The sequence below is a fragment of the Carassius auratus genome, unplaced genomic scaffold (assembly GCF_003368295.1).
Source record: "Carassius auratus strain Wakin unplaced genomic scaffold, ASM336829v1 scaf_tig00051002, whole genome shotgun sequence".
Classification (NCBI taxonomy): Eukaryota; Metazoa; Chordata; class Actinopteri; order Cypriniformes; family Cyprinidae; genus Carassius; species Carassius auratus.
In genome coordinates, this window is record NW_020527183.1 from 1 (window position 1) to 22310 (window position 22310).

The 22310-nt window shown below is 39.4% G+C and overlaps 22 pseudogenes; all 22 read right to left on the reverse strand.

Moving 5' to 3' along the window:
• Positions 1-404: 404 nt before the first annotated feature.
• LOC113089779 (uncharacterized) lies at positions 405-523 on the reverse strand (annotated as a pseudogene).
• Positions 524-1781: 1258 nt separating this feature from the next.
• Positions 1782-1900, reverse strand: LOC113089766 (uncharacterized; annotated as a pseudogene).
• Positions 1901-2610: 710 nt separating this feature from the next.
• On the reverse strand, positions 2611-2729 carry LOC113089754 (uncharacterized; annotated as a pseudogene).
• A 352-nt stretch (positions 2730-3081) lies between these two features.
• On the reverse strand, positions 3082-3200 carry LOC113089782 (uncharacterized; annotated as a pseudogene).
• A 226-nt stretch (positions 3201-3426) lies between these two features.
• On the reverse strand, positions 3427-3545 carry LOC113089768 (uncharacterized; annotated as a pseudogene).
• A 793-nt stretch (positions 3546-4338) lies between these two features.
• On the reverse strand, positions 4339-4457 carry LOC113089783 (uncharacterized; annotated as a pseudogene).
• A 363-nt stretch (positions 4458-4820) lies between these two features.
• LOC113089778 (uncharacterized) lies at positions 4821-4939 on the reverse strand (annotated as a pseudogene).
• Positions 4940-6344: 1405 nt separating this feature from the next.
• LOC113089755 (uncharacterized) lies at positions 6345-6463 on the reverse strand (annotated as a pseudogene).
• A 2437-nt stretch (positions 6464-8900) lies between these two features.
• LOC113089756 (uncharacterized) lies at positions 8901-9019 on the reverse strand (annotated as a pseudogene).
• A 2439-nt stretch (positions 9020-11458) lies between these two features.
• Positions 11459-11577, reverse strand: LOC113089758 (uncharacterized; annotated as a pseudogene).
• Positions 11578-12977: 1400 nt separating this feature from the next.
• Positions 12978-13096, reverse strand: LOC113089759 (uncharacterized; annotated as a pseudogene).
• A 364-nt stretch (positions 13097-13460) lies between these two features.
• Positions 13461-13579, reverse strand: LOC113089771 (uncharacterized; annotated as a pseudogene).
• Positions 13580-13806: 227 nt separating this feature from the next.
• On the reverse strand, positions 13807-13925 carry LOC113089769 (uncharacterized; annotated as a pseudogene).
• Positions 13926-14276: 351 nt separating this feature from the next.
• Positions 14277-14395, reverse strand: LOC113089760 (uncharacterized; annotated as a pseudogene).
• A 225-nt stretch (positions 14396-14620) lies between these two features.
• LOC113089780 (uncharacterized) lies at positions 14621-14739 on the reverse strand (annotated as a pseudogene).
• A 1403-nt stretch (positions 14740-16142) lies between these two features.
• Positions 16143-16261, reverse strand: LOC113089761 (uncharacterized; annotated as a pseudogene).
• A 365-nt stretch (positions 16262-16626) lies between these two features.
• LOC113089772 (uncharacterized) lies at positions 16627-16745 on the reverse strand (annotated as a pseudogene).
• Positions 16746-17575: 830 nt separating this feature from the next.
• Positions 17576-17694, reverse strand: LOC113089762 (uncharacterized; annotated as a pseudogene).
• Positions 17695-19091: 1397 nt separating this feature from the next.
• Positions 19092-19210, reverse strand: LOC113089763 (uncharacterized; annotated as a pseudogene).
• A 363-nt stretch (positions 19211-19573) lies between these two features.
• Positions 19574-19692, reverse strand: LOC113089775 (uncharacterized; annotated as a pseudogene).
• Positions 19693-20520: 828 nt separating this feature from the next.
• Positions 20521-20639, reverse strand: LOC113089764 (uncharacterized; annotated as a pseudogene).
• A 1407-nt stretch (positions 20640-22046) lies between these two features.
• LOC113089777 (uncharacterized) lies at positions 22047-22166 on the reverse strand (annotated as a pseudogene).
• Between the last annotated feature and the right edge of the window lie 144 nt (positions 22167-22310).

Below are 22310 nucleotides of genomic sequence, written 5' to 3' on the forward strand. Positions count from 1 at the left end.
TTCCGAGCTCAGACATGATCTGGCATAGCCAGGGTGGAATGGCCATAAGCGAAGACTGCTGCAAAGAGAGAGCTATTTAAAGATCAGCCAATTCTAATCGCCGGTACATTATAACAGGACCAAACCTGCTTAGCTTCCGAGAGCAGACAGATAGGCATAGCCAGGTTGGTTACGGTCAAGCGAAGGATACTGCAAAGAGAAGAGCTATTTAAAGATCAGCCAATCTCAAATCGCCCATACATTATATAAGTAGGAAAGAAAATCCAAAAGCTTAAAGCACCTGGTATTCCGAGGCGGTCTCCCATCCAAGCACTAACCAGGCCAATACCTGCTAAGATTAAGATATGGGGCATTGACTCTTTTTTTTTTTAAATTATTATATAATTTGTGAAAAATTTACAAAAATCTTAAAGCAACTGGTATTACCAGGGGGTCTCCCATCCAATTACTAACCAGGCCCAAACCTGCTTAGCTTCCGAGCTCAGACATGATCTGGCATAGCCAGGGTGGTATGGCCATAAGCGAAGACTGCTGCAAAGAGAGAGCTATTTAAAGATCAGCCAATCTAATCGCCGGTACATTATATAAGTAGGAAAGAAAACCCTAAAGCTTAAAGCACCTGGTATTCCCAGGCGGTCTCCCATCCAAGCACTAACCAGGCCAATACCTGCTAAGATTAAGAGATCGGGCATTGACTCTTTTTTTTTTTTTTTAAAGATTATTATATAATTAGTAATGAATTTCCAATAATATTAGAGCACCTGGTTTTCCGAGGCGGTCTCCCATCCAAACACTAAACAGGTCCATAGCTGCTAAGATTCAAAGATTGGGCATTGACTCTTTTTGTTTCAAGATAATTATATAATTAGTACAAATTTCCAAAAATATTACAGCAACTGGTATTCCGAGGCGGTCTCCCATCCAAGCACTAAACAGGTCCATACCTCCTAAGATTCAAAGATTGGGCATTTACTCTTTTTTTTTTTTTGTTGCAAGATTATTATGTAATTAGTAAAAATTGCCAAAAATATTACAGCAACTGGTATTTCCCGGCCGTCTTCCATCCAAGTACTAACCAGGCAAAACCTGCTATTATTCAGAGATCGGGCATTGACTTTTTTTTTTTTTTCAAGATTATTATATAATTTGTGAAAAATTTCCAAAAATCTTAAAGCAACTGGTATTACCAGGGTGTCTCCCATCCAATTACTAACCAGGCCCATACCTGCTAAGATTCAGATATGGGGGCATTGACTCCTTTCTTTTTTCTTGCAAGATTATTATATAATTTGTGAAAAATTTCCAAAAAATCTTAAAGCAACTGGTATTACCAGGGGGTCTGCCATCCAATTACTAACCAGGCCGAAACCTGCTTAGTTTCCGAGCTCAGACATGATCTGGCATAGCCAGGGTGGAATGGCCATAAGCAAAGACTGCTGCAAAGAGAGAGCTATTTAAAGATCAGCCAATCTAATCGCGGTACATTATACAGGACCAAACCTGCTTAGCTTCCGAGAGCAGACGAGATCAGGCATAGCCAGGTTGTTACGGTCGCAAGCGAAAGGATACTGCAAAGAGAAGACTATTTAAAGATCAGCCAATCAAATCGCCCATACATTATATAAGTAGGAATGAAAATCCAAAAAGCTTACAGCACCTGGTATTCCGAGGCGGTCTCCCATCCAAGCACTAACCAGGCCAATACCTGCTAAGATTAAGAGATCGGGCATTGGCTCTTTTTTTTTAAGATTATTATATAATTTGTGAAAAATTTACAAAAAATCTTAAAGCAACTGGTATTACCAGGGGGTCTCCCATCCAATTACTAACCAGGCCCAAACCTGCTTAGCTTCCGAGCTCAGACATGATCTGGTATAGCCAGGGTGGTATGGCCATAAGCGAAGTCTGCTGCAAAGAGAGAGCTATTTAAAGATCAGCCAATCTAATCGCCGGTACATTATATAAGTAGGAAAGAAAACCCTAAAGCTTAAAGCACCTGGTATTCCCAGGCGGTCTCCCATCCAAGCACTAACCAGGCCAATACCTGCTAAGATTAAGAGATCGGGCATTGACTCTTTTTTTTTTTTTTTTTAAGATTATTATATAATTAGTAATGAATTTCCAATAATATTAGAGCACCTGGTATTCCGAGGCGGTCTCCCATCCAGACACTAAACAGGTCCATGACTGCTAAGATTCAAAGAATGGGCATTGACTCTTTTTTTTTTCAAGATTATTATATAATTTGTGAAAAATTTACAAAAATCTTAGAGCAACTGGTATTACCAGGGGGTCTCACATCCAATTACTAACTAGGCCCAAACCTGCTTAGCTTCTGAGCTCAGACATGATCTGGCATAGCCAGGGTGGTATGGCCATAAGCGAAGACTGCTGCAAAGAGAGAGCTATTTAAAGATCAGCCAATCTAATCGCCGGTACATTATATAAGTAGGAAAGAAAACCCTAAAGCTTAAAGCACCTGGTATTCCCAGGCGGTCTCCCATCCAATTACTAACCAGGCCCATACCTGCTAAGATTCAGATATGGGGCATTGACTCCTTTCTTTTTTTCTTACAAGATTATTATATAATTTGTGAAAAATTTACAAAAATCTTACAGCAACTGGTATTACCAGGGGGTCTCCCATCCAATTACTAACCAGGCCCAAACCTGCTTAGCTTCCGAGCTCAGACATGATCTGGCATAGCCAGGGTGGTATGGCCATAAGCGAAGACTGCTGCAAAGAGAGAGCTATTTAAAGATCAGCCAATCTAATCGCCGGTACATTATACAGGACCAAACCTGCTTAGCTTCCGAGAGCAGACGAGATCAGGCATAGCCAGGTTGTTACGGTCGCAAGCGAAGGATACTGCAAAGAGAAGACTATTTAAAGATCAGCCAATCAAATCGCCCATACATTATATAGGTAGGAATGAAAATCCAAAAGCTTACAGCACCTGGTATTCCGAGGCGGTCCTCCCATCCAAGCACTAACCAGGCCAATACCTGCTAAGATTAAGAGATCGGGCATTGGCTCTTTTTTTTTAAGATTATTATATAATTTGTGAAAAATTTACAAAAATCTTAAAGCAACTGGTATTACCAGGGGGTCTCCCATCCAATTACTAACCAGGCCCAAACCTGCTTAGCTTCCGAGCTCAGACATGATCTGGCATAGCCAGGGTGGTATGGCCATAAGCGAAGTCTGCTGCAAAGAGAGAGCTATTTAAAGATCAGCCAATCTAATCGCCGGTACATTATATAAGTAGGAAAGAAACCCTAAAGCTTAAAGCACCTGGTATTCCCAGGCGGTCTCCCATCCAATTACTAACCAGGCCCATACCTGCTAAGATTCAGATATGGGGCATTGACTCCTTTCTTTTTTTCTTACAAGATTATTATATAATTTGTGAAAAATTTACAAAAATCTTAGAGCAACTGGTATTACCAGGGGGTCTCCCATCCAATTACTAACCAGGCCCAAACCTGCTTAGCTTCCGAGCTCAGACATGATCTGGCATAGCCAGGGTGGTATGGCCATAAGCGAAGACTGCTGCAAAGAGAGAGCTATTTAAAGATCAGCCAATCTAATCGCCGGTACATTATATAAGTAGGAAAGAAAACCCTAAAGCTTAAAGCACCTGGTATCCCAGGCGGTCTCCATCCAAGCACTAACCAGGCCAATACCTGCTAAGATTAAGAGATCGGGCATTGACTCTTTTTTTTTTTTTTTTTTTTTTTTTTTTAAAGATTATTATATAATTAGTAATGAATTTCCAATAATATTAGAGCACCTGGTTTTCCGAGGTGGTCTCCCATCCAAACACTAAACAGGTCCATAGCAGCTAAGATTCAAAGATTGGGCATTGACTCTTTTTGTTTCAAGATAATTATATAATTAGTACAAATTTCCAAAAATATTACAGCAACTGGTATTCCGAGGCGGTCTCCCATCCAAGCACTAAACAGGTCCATACCTCCTAAGATTCAAAGATTGGGCATTTACTCTTTTTTTTTTTTGTTGCAAGATTATTATGTAATTAGTAAAAATTGCCAAAAATATTACAGCAACTGGTATTTCCCGGCCGTCTTCCATCCAAGTACTAACCAGGCAAAACCTGCTATTATTCAGAGATCGGGCATTGACTTTTTTTTTTTTTCAAGATTATTATATAATTTGTGAAAATTTCCAAAAATCTTAAAGCAACTGATATTACCAGGGTGTCTCCCATCCAATTACTAACCAGGCCCATACCTGCTAAGATTCAGATATGGGGCATTGACTCCTTTCTTTTTTTCTTGCAAGATTATTATATAATTTGTGAAAAATTTACAAAAATCTTAAAGCAACTGGTATTACCAGGGGGTCTCCCATCCAATTACTAACCAGGCCCAAACCTGCTTAGCTTCCGAGCTCAGACATGATCTGGCATAGCCAGGGTGGTATGGCCATAAGCGAAGACTGCTGCAAAGAGAGAGCTATTTAAAGATCAGCCAATCTAATCGCCGGTACATTATATAAGTAGGAAAGAAAACCCTAAAGCTTAAAGCACCTGGTATTCCCAGGCGGTCTCCCATCCAAGCACTAACCAGGCCAATACCTGCTAAGATTAAGAGATCGGGCATTGACTCTTTTTTTTTTTTTTTAAAGATTATTATATAATTAGTAATGAATTTCCAATAATATTAGAGCACCTGGTATTCCGAGGCGGTCTCCCATCCAGACACTAAACAGGTCCATGACTGCTAAGATTCAAAGAATGGGCATTGACTCTTTTTTTTTTCAAGATTATTATATAATTTGTGAAAAATTTACAAAAATCTTAGAGCAACTGGTATTACCAGGGGGTCTCCCATCTAATTACTAACTAGGCCCAAACCTGCTTAGCTTCTGAGCTCAGACATGATCTGGCATAGCCAGGGTGGTATGGCCATAAGCGAAGACTGCTGCAAAGAGAGAGCTATTTAAAGATCAGCCAATCTAATCGCCGGTACATTATATAAGTAGGAAAGAAAACCCTAAAGCTTAAAGCACCTGGTATTCCCAGGCGGTCTCCCATCCAATTACTAACCAGGCCAATACCTGCTAAGATTAAGAGATCGGGCATTGACTCTTTTTTTTTTTTTTTTAAAGATTATTATATAATTAGTAATGAATTTCCAATAATATTAGAGCACCTGGTTTTCCGAGGCGGTCTCCCATCCAAACACTAAACAGGCCCATAGCTGCTAAGATTCAAAGATTGGGCATTGACTCTTTTTGTTTCAAGATAATTATATAATTAGTACAAATTTCCAAAAATATTACAGCAACTGGTATTCCGAGGCGGTCTCCCATCCAAGCAATAAACAGGTCCATACCTCCTAAGATTCAAAGATTGGGCATTTACTCTTTTTTTTTTTTTTTTTTTTTTTGTTGCAAGATTATTATGTAATTAGTAAAAATTGCCAAAAATATTACAGCAACTGGTATTTCCTGGCCGTCTTCCATCCAAGTACTAACCAGGCAAAACCTGCTATTATTCAGAGATCGGGCATTGACTTTTTTTTTTTTTTTTCAAGATTATTATATAATTTGTGAAAAATTTCCAAAAATCTTAAAGCAACTGGTATTACCAGGGTGTCTCCCATCCAATTACTAACCAGGCCCATACCTGCTAAGATTCAGATATGGGGCATTGACTCCTTTCTTTTTTTCTTGCAAGATTATTATATAATTTGTGAAAAATTTCCAAAAATCTTAAAGCAACTGGTATTACCAGGGGGTCTGCCATCCAATTACTAACCAGGCCGAAACCTGCTTAGTTTCCGAGCTCAGACATGATCTGGCATAGCCAGGGTGGAATGGCCATAAGCGAAGACTGCTGCAAACAGAGAGCTATTTAAAGATCAGCCAATCTAATCGCCGGTACATTATACAGGACCAAACCTGCTTAGCTTCCGAGAGCAGACGAGATCAGGCATAGCCAGGTTGTTAAGGTCGCAAGCGAAAGATACTGCAAAGAGAAGACTATTTAAAGATCAGCCAATCAAATCGCCCATACATTATATAAGTAGGAATGAAAATCCAAAAGCTTACAGCACCTGGTATTCCGAGGCGGTCTCCCATCCAAGCACTAACCAGGCCAATACCTGCTAAGATTAAGAGATCGGGCATTGGCTCTTTTTTTTTAAGATTATTATATAATTAGTAATAAATTTCCAATAACATTAGAGCACCTGGTATTACCAGGGGGTCTCCCATCCAAACACTACACAGGTCAATGACTGCTAAGATTCAAAGATTGGGCATTCACTCTTTTTTTTTTCAAGATTATTATATAATTTGTGAAAAATTTACAAAAATCTTAAAGCAACTGGTATTACCAGGGGGTCTCCCATCCAATTACTAACCAGGCCCAAACCTGCTTAGCTTCCGAGCTCAGACATGATCTGGCATAGCCAGGGTGGTATGGCCATAAGCGAAGACTGCTGCAAAGAGAGAGCTATTTAAAGATCAGCCAATCTAATCGCCGGTACATTATATAAGTAGGAAAGAAAACCCTAAAGCTTAAAGCACCTGGTATTCCCAGGCGGTCTCCCATCCAAGCACTAACCAGGCCAATACCTTCTAAGATTAAGAGATCGGGCATTGACTCTTTTTTTTTTTTTTTTTAAAGATTATTATATAATTAGTAATGAATTTCCAATAATATTAGAGCACCTGGTTTTCCGAGGCGGTCTCCCATCCAAACACTAAACAGGCCCATAGCTGCTAAGATTCAAAGATTGGGCATTGACTCTTTTTGTTTCAAGATAATTATATAATTAGTACAAATTTCCAAAAATATTACAGCAACTGGTATTCCGAGGCGGTCTCCCATCCAAGCACTAAACAGGTCCATACCTCCTAAGATTCAAAGATTGGGCATTTACTCTTTTTTTTTTTTTTTTGTTGCAAGATTATTATGTAATTAGTAAAAATTGCCAAAAATATTACAGCAACTGGTATTTCCCGGCCGTCTTCCATCCAAGTACTAACCAGGCAAAACCTGCTATTATTCAGAGATCGGGCATTGACTTTTTTTTTTTTTTTTCAAGATTATTATATAATTTGTGAAAAATTTCCAAAAATCTTAAAGCAACTGGTATTACCAGGGTGTCTCCCATCCAATTACTAACCAGGCCCATACCTGCTAAGATTCAGATATGGGGCATTGACTCCTTTCTTTTTTTCTTGCAAGATTATTATATAATTTGTGAAAAATTTCCAAAAATCTTAAAGCAACTGGTATTACCAGGGGGTCTGCCATCCAATTACTAACCAGGCCGAAACCTGCTTAGTTTCCGAGCTCAGACATGATCTGGCATAGCCAGGGTGGAATGGCCATAAGCGAAGACTGCTGCAAAGAGAGAGCTATTTAAAGATCAGCCAATCTAATCGCCGGTACATTATACAGGACCAAACCTGCTTAGCTTCTGAGAGCAGACGAGATCAGGCATAGCCAGGTTGTTACGGTCGCAAACGAAGGATACTGCAAAGAGAAGACTATTTAAAGATCAGCCAATCAAATCGCCCATACATTATATAAGTAGGAATGAAAATCCAAAAGCTTACAGCACCTGGTATTCCGAGGCGGTCTCCCATCCAAGCACTAACCAGGCCAATACCTGCTAAGATTAAGAGATCGGGCATTGACTCTTTTTTTTTTTTTTTTAAAGATTATTATATAATTAGTAATGAATTTCCAATAATATTAGAGCATCTGGTTTTCCGAGGCGGTCTCCCATCCAAACACTAAACAGGCCCATAGCTGCTAAGATTCAAAGATTGGGCATTGACTCTTTTTGTTTCAAGATAATTATATAATTAGTACAAATTTCCAAAAATATTACAGCAACTGGTATTCCGAGGCGGTCTCCCATCCAAGCACTAAACAGGTCCATACCTCCTAAGATTCAAAGATTGGGCATTTACTCTTTTTTTTTTTTGTTGCAAGATTATTATGTAATTAGTAAAAATTGCCAAAAATATTACAGCAACTGGTATTTCCCGGCCGTCTTCCATCCAAGTACTAACCAGGCAAAACCTGCTATTATTCAGAGATCGGGCATTGACTTTTTTTTTTTTTTTTCAAGATTATTATATAATTTGTGAAAAATTTCCAAAAATCTTAAAGCAACTGGTATTACCAGGGTGTCTCCCATCCAATTACTAACCAGGCCCATACCTGCTAAGATTCAGATATGGGGCATTGACTCCTTTCTTTTTTTCTTGCAAGATTATTATATAATTTGTGAAAAATTTCCAAAAATCTTAAAGCAACTGGTATTACCAGGGGGTCTGCCATCCAATTACTAACCAGGCCGAAACCTGCTTAATTTCCGAGCTCAGACATGATCTGGCATAGCCAGGGTGGAATGGCCATAAGCGAAGACTGCTGCAAAGAGAGAGCTATTTAAAGATCAGCCAATCTAATCGCCGGTACATTATACAGGACCAAACCTGCTTAGCTTCCGAGAGCAGACGAGATCAGGCATAGCCAGGTTGTTACGGTCGCAAGCGAAAGATACTGCAAAGAGAAGACTATTTAAAGATCAGCCAATCAAATCGCCCATACATTATATAAGTAGGAATGAAAATCCAAAAGCTTACAGCACCTGGTATTCCGAGGCGGTCTCCCATCCAAGCACTAACCAGGCCAATACCTGCTAAGATTAAGAGATCGGGCATTGGCTCTTTTTTTTTAAGATTATTATATAATTAGTAATAAATTTCCAATAACATTAGAGCACCTGGTATTACCAGGGGGTCTCCCATCCAAACACTACACAGGTCAATGACTGCTAAGATTCAAAGATTAGGCATTCACTCTTTTTTTTTTCAAGATTATTATATAATTTGTGAAAAATTTACAAAAATCTTAAAGCAACTGGTATTACCAGGGGGTCTCCCATCCAATTACTAACCAGGCCCAAACCTGCTTAGCTTCCGAGCTCAGACATGATCTGGCATAGCCAGGGTGGTATGGCCATAAGCGAAGACTGCTGCAAAGAGAGAGCTATTTAAAGATCAGCCAATCTAATCGCCGGTACATTATATAAGTAGGAAAGAAAACCCTAAAGCTTAAAGCACCTGGTATTCCCAGGCGGTCTCCCATCCAAGCACTAACCAGGCCAATACCTGCTAAGATTAAGAGATCGGGCATTGACTCTTTTTTTTTTTTTTTTTTTTAAAGATTATTATATAATTAGTAATGAATTTCCAATAATATTAGAGCACCTGGTTTTCCGAGGCGGTCTCCCATCCAAACACTAAACAGGCCCATAGCTGCTAAGATTCAAAGATTGGGCCTTGACTCTTTTTGTTTCAAGATAATTATATAATTAGTACAAATTTCCAAAAATATTACAGCAACTGGTATTCCGAGGCGGTCTCCCATCCAAGCACTAAACAGGTCCATACCTCCTAAGATTCAAAGATTGGGCATTTACTCTTTTTTTTTTTTGTTGTTGCAAGATTATTATGTAATTAGTAAAAATTGCCAAAAATATTACAGCAACTGGTATTTCCCGGCCGTCTTCCATCCAAGTACTAACCAGGCAAAACCTGCTATTATTCAGAGATCGGGCATTGACTTTTTTTTTTTTTTTTCAAGATTATTATATAATTTGTGAAAAATTTCCAAAAATCTTAAAGCAACTGGTATTACCAGGGTGTCTCCCATCCAATTACTAACCAGGCCCATACCTGCTAAGATTCAGATATGGGGCATTGACTCCTTTCTTTTTTTCTTGCAAGATTATTATATAATTTGTGAAAAATTTCCAAAAATCTTAAAGCAACTGGTATTACCAGGGGGTCTGCCATCCAATTACTAACCAGGCCGAAACCTGCTTAGTTTCCGAGCTCAGACATGATCTGGCATAGCCAGGGTGGAATGGCCATAAGCGAAGACTGCTGCAAAGAGAGAGCTATTTAAAGATCAGCCAATCTAATCGCCGGTACATTATACAGGACCAAACCTGCTTAGCTTCTGAGAGCAGACGAGATCAGGCATAGCCAGGTTGTTACGGTCGCAAGCGAAGGATACTGCAAAGAGAAGACTATTTAAAGATCAGCCAATCAAATCGCCCATACATTATATAAGTAGGAATGAAAATCCAAAAGCTTACAGCACCTGGTATTCCGAGGCGGTCTCCCATCCAAGCACTAACCAGGCCAATACCTGCTAAGATTAAGAGATCGGGCATTGACTCTTTTTTTTTTTTTTTTAAAGATTATTATATAATTAGTAATGAATTTCCAATAATATTAGAGCATCTGGTTTTCCGAGGCGGTCTCCCATCCAAACACTAAACAGGCCCATAGCTGCTAAGATTCAAAGATTGGGCATTGACTCTTTTTGTTTCAAGATAATTATATAATTAGTACAAATTTCCAAAAATATTACAGCAACTGGTATTCCGAGGCGGTCTCCCATCCAAGCACTAAACAGGTCCATACCTCCTAAGATTCAAAGATTGGGCATTTACTCTTTTTTTTTTTTGTTGCAAGATTATTATGTAATTAGTAAAAATTGCCAAAAATATTACAGCAACTGGTATTTCCCGGCCGTCTTCCATCCAAGTACTAACCAGGCAAAACCTGCTATTATTCAGAGATCGGGCATTGACTTTTTTTTTTTTTTTTTCAAGATTATTATATAATTTGTGAAAAATTTCCAAAAATCTTAAAGCAACTGGTATTACCAGGGTGTCTCCCATCCAATTACTAACCAGGCCCATACCTGCTAAGATTCAGATATGGGGCATTGACTCCTTTCTTTTTTTCTTGCAAGATTATTATATAATTTGTGAAAAATTTCCAAAAATCTTAAAGCAACTGGTATTACCAGGGGGTCTGCCATCCAATTACTAACCAGGCCGAAACCTGCTTAATTTCCGAGCTCAGACATGATCTGGCATAGCCAGGGTGGAATGGCCATAAGCGAAGACTGCTGCAAAGAGAGAGCTATTTAAAGATCAGCCAATCTAATCGCCGGTACATTATACAGGACCAAACCTGCTTAGCTTCCGAGAGCAGACGAGATCAGGCATAGCCAGGTTGTTACGGTCGCAAGCGAAAGATACTGCAAAGAGAAGACTATTTAAAGATCAGCCAATCAAATCGCCCATACATTATATAAGTAGGAATGAAAATCCAAAAGCTTACAGCACCTGGTATTCCGAGGCGGTCTCCCATCCAAGCACTAACCAGGCCAATACCTGCTAAGATTAAGAGATCGGGCATTGGCTCTTTTTTTTAAGATTATTATATAATTAGTAATAAATTTCCAATAACATTAGAGCACCTGGTATTACCAGGGGGTCTCCCATCCAAACACTACACAGGTCAATGACTGCTAAGATTCAAAGATTAGGCATTCACTCTTTTTTTTTTCAAGATTATTATATAATTTGTGAAAAATTTACAAAAATCTTAAAGCAACTGGTATTACCAGGGGGTCTCCCATCCAATTACTAACCAGGCCCAAACCTGCTTAGCTTCCGAGCTCAGACATGATCTGGCATAGCCAGGGTGGTATGGCCATAAGCGAAGACTGCTGCAAAGAGAGAGCTATTTAAAGATCAGCCAATCTAATCGCCGGTACATTATATAAGTAGGAAAGAAAACCCTAAAGCTTAAAGCACCTGGTATTCCCAGGCGGTCTCCCATCCAAGCACTAACCAGGCCAATACCTGCTAAGATTAAGAGATCGGGCATTGACTCTTTTTTTTTTTTTTTTTTTTAAAGATTATTATATAATTAGTAATGAATTTCCAATAATATTAGAGCACCTGGTTTTCCGAGGCGGTCTCCCATCCAAACACTAAACAGGCCCATAGCTGCTAAGATTCAAAGATTGGGCCTTGACTCTTTTTGTTTCAAGATAATTATATAATTAGTACAAATTTCCAAAAATATTACAGCAACTGGTATTCCGAGGCGGTCTCCCATCCAAGCACTAAACAGGTCCATACCTCCTAAGATTCAAAGATTGGGCATTTACTCTTTTTTTTTTTTTGTTGTTGCAAGATTATTATGTAATTAGTAAAAATTGCCAAAAATATTACAGCAACTGGTATTTCCCGGCCGTCTTCCATCCAAGTACTAACCAGGCAAAACCTGCTATTATTCAGAGATCGGGCATTGACTTTTTTTTTTTTTTTCAAGATTATTATATAATTTGTGAAAAATTTCCAAAAATCTTAAAGCAACTGGTATTACCAGGGTGTCTCCCATCCAATTACTAACCAGGCCCATACCTGCTAAGATTCAGATATGGGGCATTGACTCCTTTCTTTTTTTCTTGCAAGATTATTATATAATTTGTGAAAAATTTCCAAAAATCTTAAAGCAACTGGTATTACCAGGGGGTCTGCCATCCAATTACTAACCAGGCCGAAACCTGCTTAGTTTCCGAGCTCAGACATGATCTGGCATAGCCAGGGTGGAATGGCCATAAGCGAAGACTGCTGCAAAGAGAGAGCTATTTAAAGATCAGCCAATCTAATCGCCGGTACATTATACAGGACCAAACCTGCTTAGCTTCTGAGAGCAGACGAGATCAGGCATAGCCAGGTTGTTACGGTCGCAAGCGAAGGATACTGCAAAGAGAAGACTATTTAAAGATCAGCCAATCAAATCGCCCATACATTATATAAGTAGGAATGAAAATCCAAAAGCTTACAGCACCTGGTATTCCGAGGCGGTCTCCCATCCAAGCACTAACCAGGCCAATACCTGCTAAGATTAAGAGATCGGGCATTGGCTCTTTTTTTTAAGATTATTATATAATTAGTAATAAATTTCCAATAATATTAGAGCACCTGGTATTACCAGGGGGTCTCCCATCCAAACACTACACAGGTCAATGACTGCTAAGATTCAAAGATTGGGCATTGACTCTTTTTTTTTTCAAGATTATTATATAATTTGTGAAAAATTTACAAAAATCTTAAAGCAACTGGTATTACCAGGGGGTCTCCCATCCAATTACTAACCAGGCCCAAACCTGCTTAGCTTCCGAGCTCAGACATGATCTGGCATAGCCAGGGTGGTATGGCCATAAGCGAAGACTGCTGCAAAGAGAGAGCTATTTAAAGATCAGCCAATCTAATCGCCGGTACATTATATAAGTAGGAAAGAAAACCCTAAAGCTTAAAGCACCTGGTATTCCCAGGCGGTCTCCCATCCAAGCACTAACCAGGCCAATACCTGCTAAGATTAAGAGATCGGGCATTGACTCTTTTTTTTTTTTTTTTAAAGATTATTATATAATTAGTAATGAATTTCCAATAATATTAGAGCACCTGGTATTCCGAGGCGGTCTCCCATCCAGACACTAAACAGGTCCATGACTGCTAAGATTCAAAGAATGGGCATTGACTCTTTTTTTTTTCAAGATTATTATATAATTTGTGAAAAATTTACAAAAATCTTAGAGCAACTGGTATTACCAGGGGGTCTCCCATCCAATTACTAACTAGGCCCAAACCTGCTTAGCTTCTGAGCTCAGACATGATCTGGCATAGCCAGGGTGGTATGGCCATAAGCGAAGACTGCTGCAAAGAGAGAGCTATTTAAAGATCAGCCAATCTAATCGCCGGTACATTATATAAGTAGGAAAGAAAACCCTAAAGCTTAAAGCACCTGGTATTCCCAGGCGGTCTCCCATCCAATTACTAACCAGGCCCATACCTGCTAAGATTCAGATATGGGGCATTGACTCCTTTCTTTTTTTCTTGCAAGATAATTATATAATTTGTGAAAAATTTACAAAAATCTTAGAGCAACTGGTATTACCAGGGGGTCTCCCATCCAATTACTAACCAGGCCCAAACCTGCTTAGCTTCCGAGCTCAGACATGATCTGGCATAGCCAGGGTGGTATGGCCATAAGCGAAGACTGCTGCAAAGAGAGAGCTATTTAAAGATCAGCCAATCTAATCGCCGGTACATTATACAGGACCAAACCTGCTTAGCTTCCGAGAGCAGACGAGATCAGGCATAGCCAGGTTGTTACGGTCGCAAGCGAAGGATACTGCAAAGAGAAGACTATTTAAAGATCAGCCAATCAAATCGCCCATACATTATATAAGTAGGAATGAAAATCCAAAAGCTTACAGCACCTGGTATTCCGAGGCGGTCTCCCATCCAAGCACTAACCAGGCCAATACCTGCTAAGATTAAGAGATCGGGCATTGGCTCTTTTTTTTTAAGATTATTATATAATTTGTGAAAAATTTACAAAAATCTTAAAGCAACTGGTATTACCAGGGGGTCTCCCATCCAATTACTAACCAGGCCCAAACCTGCTTAGCTTCCGAGCTCAGACATGATCTGGCATAGCCAGGGTGGTATGGCCATAAGCGAAGTCTGCTGCAAAGAGAGAGCTATTTAAAGATCAGCCAATCTAATCGCCGGTACATTATATAAGTAGGAAAGAAAACCCTAAAGCTTAAAGCACCTGGTATTCCCAGGCGGTCTCCCATCCAATTACTAACCAGGCCCATACCTGCTAAGATTCAGATATGGGCATTGACTCCTTTCTTTTTTTCTTACAAGATTATTATATAATTTGTGAAAAATTTACAAAATCTTAGAGCAACTGGTATTACCAGGGGGTCTCCCATCCAATTACTAACCAGGCCCAAACCTGCTTAGCTTGCGAGCTCAGACATGATCTGGCATAGCCAGGGTGGTATGGCCATAAGCGAAGACTGCTGCAAAGAGAGAGCTATTTAAAGATCAGCCAATCTAATCGCCGGTACATTATATAAGTAGGAAAGAAAACCCTAAAGCTTAAAGCACCTGGTATTCCCAGGCGGTCTCCCATCCAAGCACTAACCAGGCCAATACCTGCTAAGATTAAGAGATCGGGCATTGACTCTTTTTTTTTTTTTTTTTTTTTTTTTTTAAAGATTATTATATAATTAGTAATGAATTTCCAATAATATTAGAGCACCTGGTTTTCCGAGGTGGTCTCCCATCCAAACACTAAACAGGTCCATAGCAGCTAAGATTCAAAGATTGGGCATTGACTCTTTTTGTTTCAAGATAATTATATAATTAGTACAAATTTCCAAAAATATTACAGCAAACTGGTATTCCGAGGCGGTCTCCCATCCAAGCACTAAACAGGTCCATACCTCCTAAGATTCAAAGATTGGGCATTTACTCTTTTTTTTTTTTTGTTGCAAGATTATTATGTAATTAGTAAAAATTGCCAAAAATATTACAGCAACTGGTATTTCCCGGCCGTCTTCCATCCAAGTACTAACCAGGCAAAACCTGCTATTATTCAGAGATCGGGCATTGACTTTTTTTTTTTTTCAAGATTATTATATAATTTGTGAAAAATTTCCAAAAATCTTAAAGCAACTGATATTACCAGGGTGTCTCCCATCCAATTACTAACCAGGCCCATACCTGCTAAGATTCAGATATGGGGCATTGACTCCTTTCTTTTTTTCTTGCAAGATTATTATATAATTTGTGAAAGATTTCCAAAAATCTTAAAGCAACTGGTATTACCAGGGGGTCTGCCATCCAATTACTAACCAGGCCGAAACCTGCTTAGTTTCCGAGCTCAGACATGATCTGGCATAGCCAGGGTGGAATGGCCATAAGCGAAGACTGCTGCAAAGAGAGAGCTATTTAAAGATCAGCCAATCTAATCGCCGGTACATTATACAGGACCAAACCTGCTTAGCTTCCGAGAGCAGACGAGATCAGGCATAGCCAGGTTTTTACGGTCGCAAGCGAAGGATACTGCAAAGAGAAGACTATTTAAAGATCAGCCAATCAAATCGCCCATACATTATATAAGTAGGAATGAAAATCCAAAAGCTTACAGCACCTGGTATTCCGAGGCGGTCTCCCATCCAAGCACTAACCAGGCCAATACCTGCTAAGATTAAGAGATCGGGCATTGGCTCTTTTTTTTAAAGATTATTATATAATTAGTAATAAATTTCCAATAATATTAGAGCACCTGGTATTACCAGGGGGTCTCCCATCCAAACACTACACAGGTCAATGACTGCTAAGATTCAAAGATTGGGCATTCACTCTTTTTTTTTCAAGATTATTATATAATTTGTGAAAAATTTACAAAAATCTTAAAGCAACTGGTATTACCAGGGGGTCTCCCATCCAATTACTAACCAGGCCCAAACCTGCTTAGCTTCCGAGCTCAGACATGATCTGGCATAGCCAGGGTGGTATGGCCATAAGCGAAGACTGCTGCAAAGAGAGAGCTATTTAAAGATCAGCCAATCTAATCGCCGGTACATTATATAAGTAGGAAAGAAAACCCTAAAGCTTAAAGCACCTGGTATTCCCAGGCGGTCTCCCATCCAAGCACTAACCAGGCCAATACCTGCTAAGATTAAGAGATCGGGCATTGACTCTTTTTTTTTTTTTTTTAAAGATTATTATATAATTAGTAATGAATTTCCAATAATATTAGAGCACCTGGTATTCCGAGGCGGTCTCCCATCCAGACACTAAACAGGTCCATGACTGCTAAGATTCAAAGAATGGGCATTGACTCTTTTTTTTTTTCAAGATTATTATATAATTTGTGAAAAATTTACAAAAATCTTAGAGCAACTGGTATTACCAGGGGGTCTCCCATCCAATTACTAACTAGGCCCAAACCTGCTTAGCTTCTGAGCTCAGACATGATCTGGCATAGCCAGGGTGGTATGGCCATAAGCGAAGACTGCTGCAAAGAGAGAGCTATTTAAAGATCAGCCAATCTAATCGCCGGTACATTATATAAGTAGGAAAGAAAACCCTAAAGCTTAAAGCACCTGGTATTCCCAGGCGGTCTCCCATCCAATTACTAACCAGGCCCATACCTGCTAAGATTCAGATATGGGGCATTGACTCTTTCTTTTTTTCTTGCAAGATTATATAATTTGTGAAAAATTTCCAAAAATCTTAAAGCAACTGGTATTACCAGGGGGTCTGCCATCCAATTACTAACCAGGCCGAAACCTGCTTAGTTTCCGAGCTCAGACATGATCTGGCATAGCCAGGGTGGAATGGCCATAAGCGAAGACTGCTGCAAAGAGAGAGCTATTTAAAGATCAGCCAATCTAATCGCCGGTACATTATACAGGACCAAACCTGCTTAGCTTCCGAGAGCAGACGAGATCAGGCATAGCCAGGTTGTTACGGTCGCAAGCGAAGGATACTGCAAAGAGAAGACTATTTAAAGATCAGCCAATCAAATCGCCCATACATTATATAAGTAGGAGTGAAAATCCAAAAGCTTACAGCACCTGGTATTCCGAGGCGGTCTCCCATCCAAGCACTAACCAGGCCAATACCTGCTAAGATTAAGAGATCGGGCATTGGCTCTTTTTTTTAAAGATTATTATATAATAGTAATAAATTTCCAATAATATTAGAGCACCTGGTATTACCAGGGGGTCTCCCATCCAAACACTACACAGGTCAATGACTGCTAAGATTCAAAGATTGGGCATTCACTCTTTTTTTTTTTCAAGATTATTATATAATTTGTGAAAAATTTACAAAAATCTTAAAGCAACTGGTATTACCAGGGGGTCTCCCATCCAATTACTAACCAGGCCCAAACCTGCTTAGCTTCCGAGCTCAGACATGATCTGGCATAGCCAGGGTGGTATGGCCATAAGCGAAGACTGCTGCAAAGAGAGAGCTATTTAAAGATCAGCCAATCTAATCGCCGGTACATTATATAAGTAGGAAAGAAAACCCTAAAGCTTAAAGCACCTGGTATTCCCAGGCGGTCTCCCATCCAAGCACTAACCAGGCCAATACCTGCTAAGATTAAGAGATCGGGCATTGACTCTTTTTTTTTTTTTTTAAGATTATTATATAATTAGTAATGAATTTCCAATAATATTAGAGCACCTGGTTTTCCGAGGCGGTCTCCCATCCAAACACTAAACAGGCCCATAGCTGCTAAGATTCAAAGATTGGGCATTGACTCTTTTTGTTTCAAGATAATTATATAATTAGTACAAATTTCCAAAAATATTACAGCAACTGGTATTCCGAGGCGGTCTCCCATCCAAGCAATAAACAGGTCCATACCTCCTAAGATTCAAAGATTGGGCATTTACTCTTTTTTTTTTTTTTTTTTTGCAAGATTATTATGTAATTAGTAAAAATTGCCAAAAATATTACAGCAACTGGTATTTCCCGGCCGTCTTCCATCCAAGTACTAACCAGGCAAAACCTGCTATTATTCAGAGATCGGGCATTGACTTTTTTTTTTTTTTTTTTCAAGATTATTATATAATTTGTGAAAAATTTCCAAAAATCTTAAAGCAACTGGTATTACCAGGGTGTCTCCCATCCAATTACTAACCAGGCCCATACTTGCTAAGATTCAGATATGGGGCATTGACTCCTTTCTTTTTTTCTTGCAAGATTATTATATAATTTGTGAAAAATTTCCAAAAATCTTAAAGCAACTGGTTTTACCAGGGGGTCTCCCATCCAATTACTAACCAGGCAGAAACCTGCTTAGTTTCCGAGCTCAGACATGATCTGGCATAGCCAGGGTGGAATGGCCATAAGCGAAGACTGCTACAAAGAGAGAGCTATTTAAAGATCAGCCAATCTAATCGCCGGTACATTATACAGGACCAAACCTGCTTAGCTTCCGAGAGCAGACGAGATCAGGCATAGCCAGGTTTTTACGGTCGCAAGCGAAGGATACTGCAAAGAGAAGACTATTTAAAGATCAGCCAATCAAATCGCCCATACATTATATAAGTAGGAATGAAAATCCAAAAGCTTACAGCACCTGGTATTCCGAGGCGGTCTCCCATCCAAGCACTAACCAGGCCAATACCTGCTAAGATTAAGAGATCGGGCATTGGCTCTTTTTTTTAAAGATTATTATATAATTAGTAATAAATTTCCAATAATATTAGAGCACCTGGTATTACCAGGGGGTCTCCCATCCAAACACTACACAGGTCAATGACTGCTAAGATTCAAAGATTGGGCATTCACTCTTTTTTTTTCAAGATTATTATATAATTTGTGAAAAATTTACAAAAATCTTAAAGCAACTGGTATTACCAGGGGGTCTCCCATCCAATTACTAACCAGGCCCAAACCTGCTTAGCTTCCGAGCTCAGACATGATCTGGCATAGCCAGGGTGGTATGGCCATAAGCGAAGACTGCTGCAAAGAGAGAGCTATTTAAAGATCAGCCAATCTAATCGCCGGTACATTATATAAGTAGGAAAGAAAACCCTAAAGCTTAAAGCACCTGGTATTCCCAGGCGGTCTCCCATCCAAGCACTAACCAGGCCAATACCTGCTAAGATTAAGAGATCGGGCATTGACTCTTTTTTTTTTTTTTTAAAGATTATTATATAATTAGTAATGAATTTCCAATAATATTAGAGCACCTGGTATTCTGAGGCGGTCTCCCATCCAGACACTAAACAGGTCCATGACTGCTAAGATTCAAAGAATGGGCATTGACTCTTTTTTTTTTCAAGATTATTATATAATTTGTGAAAAATTTACAAAAATCTTAGAGCAACTGGTATTACCAGGGGGTCTCCCATCCAATTACTAACTAGGCCCAAACCTGCTTAGCTTCTGAGCTCAGACATGATCTGGCATAGCCAGGGTGGTATGGCCATAAGCGAAGACTGCTGCAAAGAGAGAGCTATTTAAAGATCAGCCAATCTAATCGCCGGTACATTATATAAGTAGGAAAGAAAACCCTAAAGCTTAAAGCACCTGGTATTCCCAGGCGGTCTCCCATCCAATTACTAACCAGGCCCATACCTGCTAAGATTCAGATATGGGGCATTGACTCTTTCTTTTTTTCTTGCAAGATTATATAATTTGTGAAAAATTTCCAAAAATCTTAAAGCAACTGGTATTACCAGGGGGTCTGCCATCCAATTACTAACCAGGCCGAAACCTGCTTAGTTTCCGAGCTCAGACATGATCTGGCATAGCCAGGGTGGAATGGCCATAAGCGAAGACTGCTGCAAAGAGAGAGCTATTTAAAGATCAGCCAATCTAATCGCCGGTACATTATACAGGACCAAACCTGCTTAGCTTCCGAGAGCAGACGAGATCAGGCATAGCCAGGTTGTTACGGTCGCAAGCGAAGGATACTGCAAAGAGAAGACTATTTAAAGATCAGCCAATCAAATCGCCCATACATTATATAAGTAGGAGTGAAAATCCAAAAGCTTACAGCACCTGGTATTCCGAGGCGGTCTCCCATCCAAGCACTAACCAGGCCAATACCTGCTAAGATTAAGAGATCGGGCATTGGCTCTTTTTTTAAAGATTATTATATAATTAGTAATAAATTTCCAATAATATTAGAGCACCTGGTATTACCAGGGGGTCTCCCATCCAAACACTACACAGGTCAATGACTGCTAAGATTCAAAGATTGGGCATTCACTCTTTTTTTTTCAAGATTATTATATAATTTGTGAAAAATTTACAAAAATCTTAAAGCAACTGGTATTACCAGGGGGTCTCCCATCCAATTACTAACCAGGCCCAAACCTGCTTAGCTTCCGAGCTCAGACATGATCTGGCATAGCCAGGGTGGTATGGCCATAAGCGAAGACTGCTGCAAAGAGAGAGCTATTTAAAGATCAGCCAATCTAATCGCCGGTACATTATATAAGTAGGAAAGAAAACCCTAAAGCTTAAAGCACCTGGTATTCCCAGGCGGTCTCCCATCCAAGCACTAACCAGGCCAATACCTGCTAAGATTAAGAGATCGGGCATTGACTCTTTTTTTTTTTTTTTAAGATTATTATATAATTAGTAATGAATTTCCAATAATATTAGAGCACCTGGTTTTCCGAGGCGGTCTCCCATCCAAACACTAAACAGGCCCATAGCTGCTAAGATTCAAAGATTGGGCATTGACTCTTTTTGTTTCAAGATAATTATATAATTAGTACAAATTTCCAAAAATATTACAGCAACTGGTATTCCGAGGCGGTCTCCCATCCAAGCAATAAACAGGTCCATACCTCCTAAGATTCAAAGATTGGGCATTTACTCTTTTTTTTTTTTTTTTTTTTTGCAAGATTATTATGTAATTAGTAAAAATTGCCAAAAATATTACAGCAACTGGTATTTCCCGGCCGTCTTCCATCCAAGTACTAACCAGGCAAAACCTGCTATTATTCAGAGATCGGGCATTGACTTTTTTTTTTTTTTTTTTCAAGATTATTATATAATTTGTGAAAAATTTCCAAAAATCTTAAAGCAACTGGTATTACCAGGGTGTCTCCCATCCAATTACTAACCAGGCCCATACTTGCTAAGATTCAGATATGGGGCATTGACTCCTTTCTTTTTTTCTTGCAAGATTATTATATAATTTGTGAAAAATTTCCAAAAATCTTAAAGCAACTGGTTTTACCAGGGGGTCTCCCATCCAATTACTAACCAGGCCGAAACCTGCTTAGTTTCGAGCTCAGACATGATCTGGCATAGCCAGGGTGGAATGGCCATAAGCGAAGACTGCTACAAAGAGAGAGCTATTTAAAGATCAGCCAATCTAATCGCCGGTACATTATACAGGACCAAACCTGCTTAGCTTCCGAGAGCAGACGAGATCAGGCATAGCCAGGTTGTTACGGTCGCAAGCGAAGGATACTGCAAAGAGAAGACTATTTAAAGATCAGCCAATCAAATCGCCCATACATTATATAAGTAGGAATGAAAATCCAAAAGCTTACAGCACCTGGTATTCCGAGGCGGTCTCCCATCCAAGCACTAACCAGGCCAATACCTGCTAAGATTAAGAGATCGGGCATTGACTCTTTTTTTTTTTTTTTTAAAGATTATTATATAATTAGTAATGAATTTCCAATAATATTAGAGCACCTGGTATTCCGAGGCGGTCTCCCATCCAGACACTAAACAGGTCCATGACTGCTAAGATTCAAAGAATGGGCATTGACTCTTTTTTTTTTCAAGATTATTATATAATTTGTGAAAAATTTACAAAAATCTTAGAGCAAACTGGTATTACCAGGGGGTCTCCCATCCAATTACTAACTAGGCCCAAACCTGCTTAGCTTCTGAGCTCAGACATGATCTGGCATAGCCAGGGTGGTATGGCCATAAGCGAAGACTGCTGCAAAGAGAGAGCTATTTAAAGATCAGCCAATCTAATCGCCGGTACATTATATAAGTAGGAAAGAAAACCCTAAAGCTTAAAGCACCTGGTATTCCCAGGCGGTCTCCCATCCAATTACTAACCAGGCCCATAC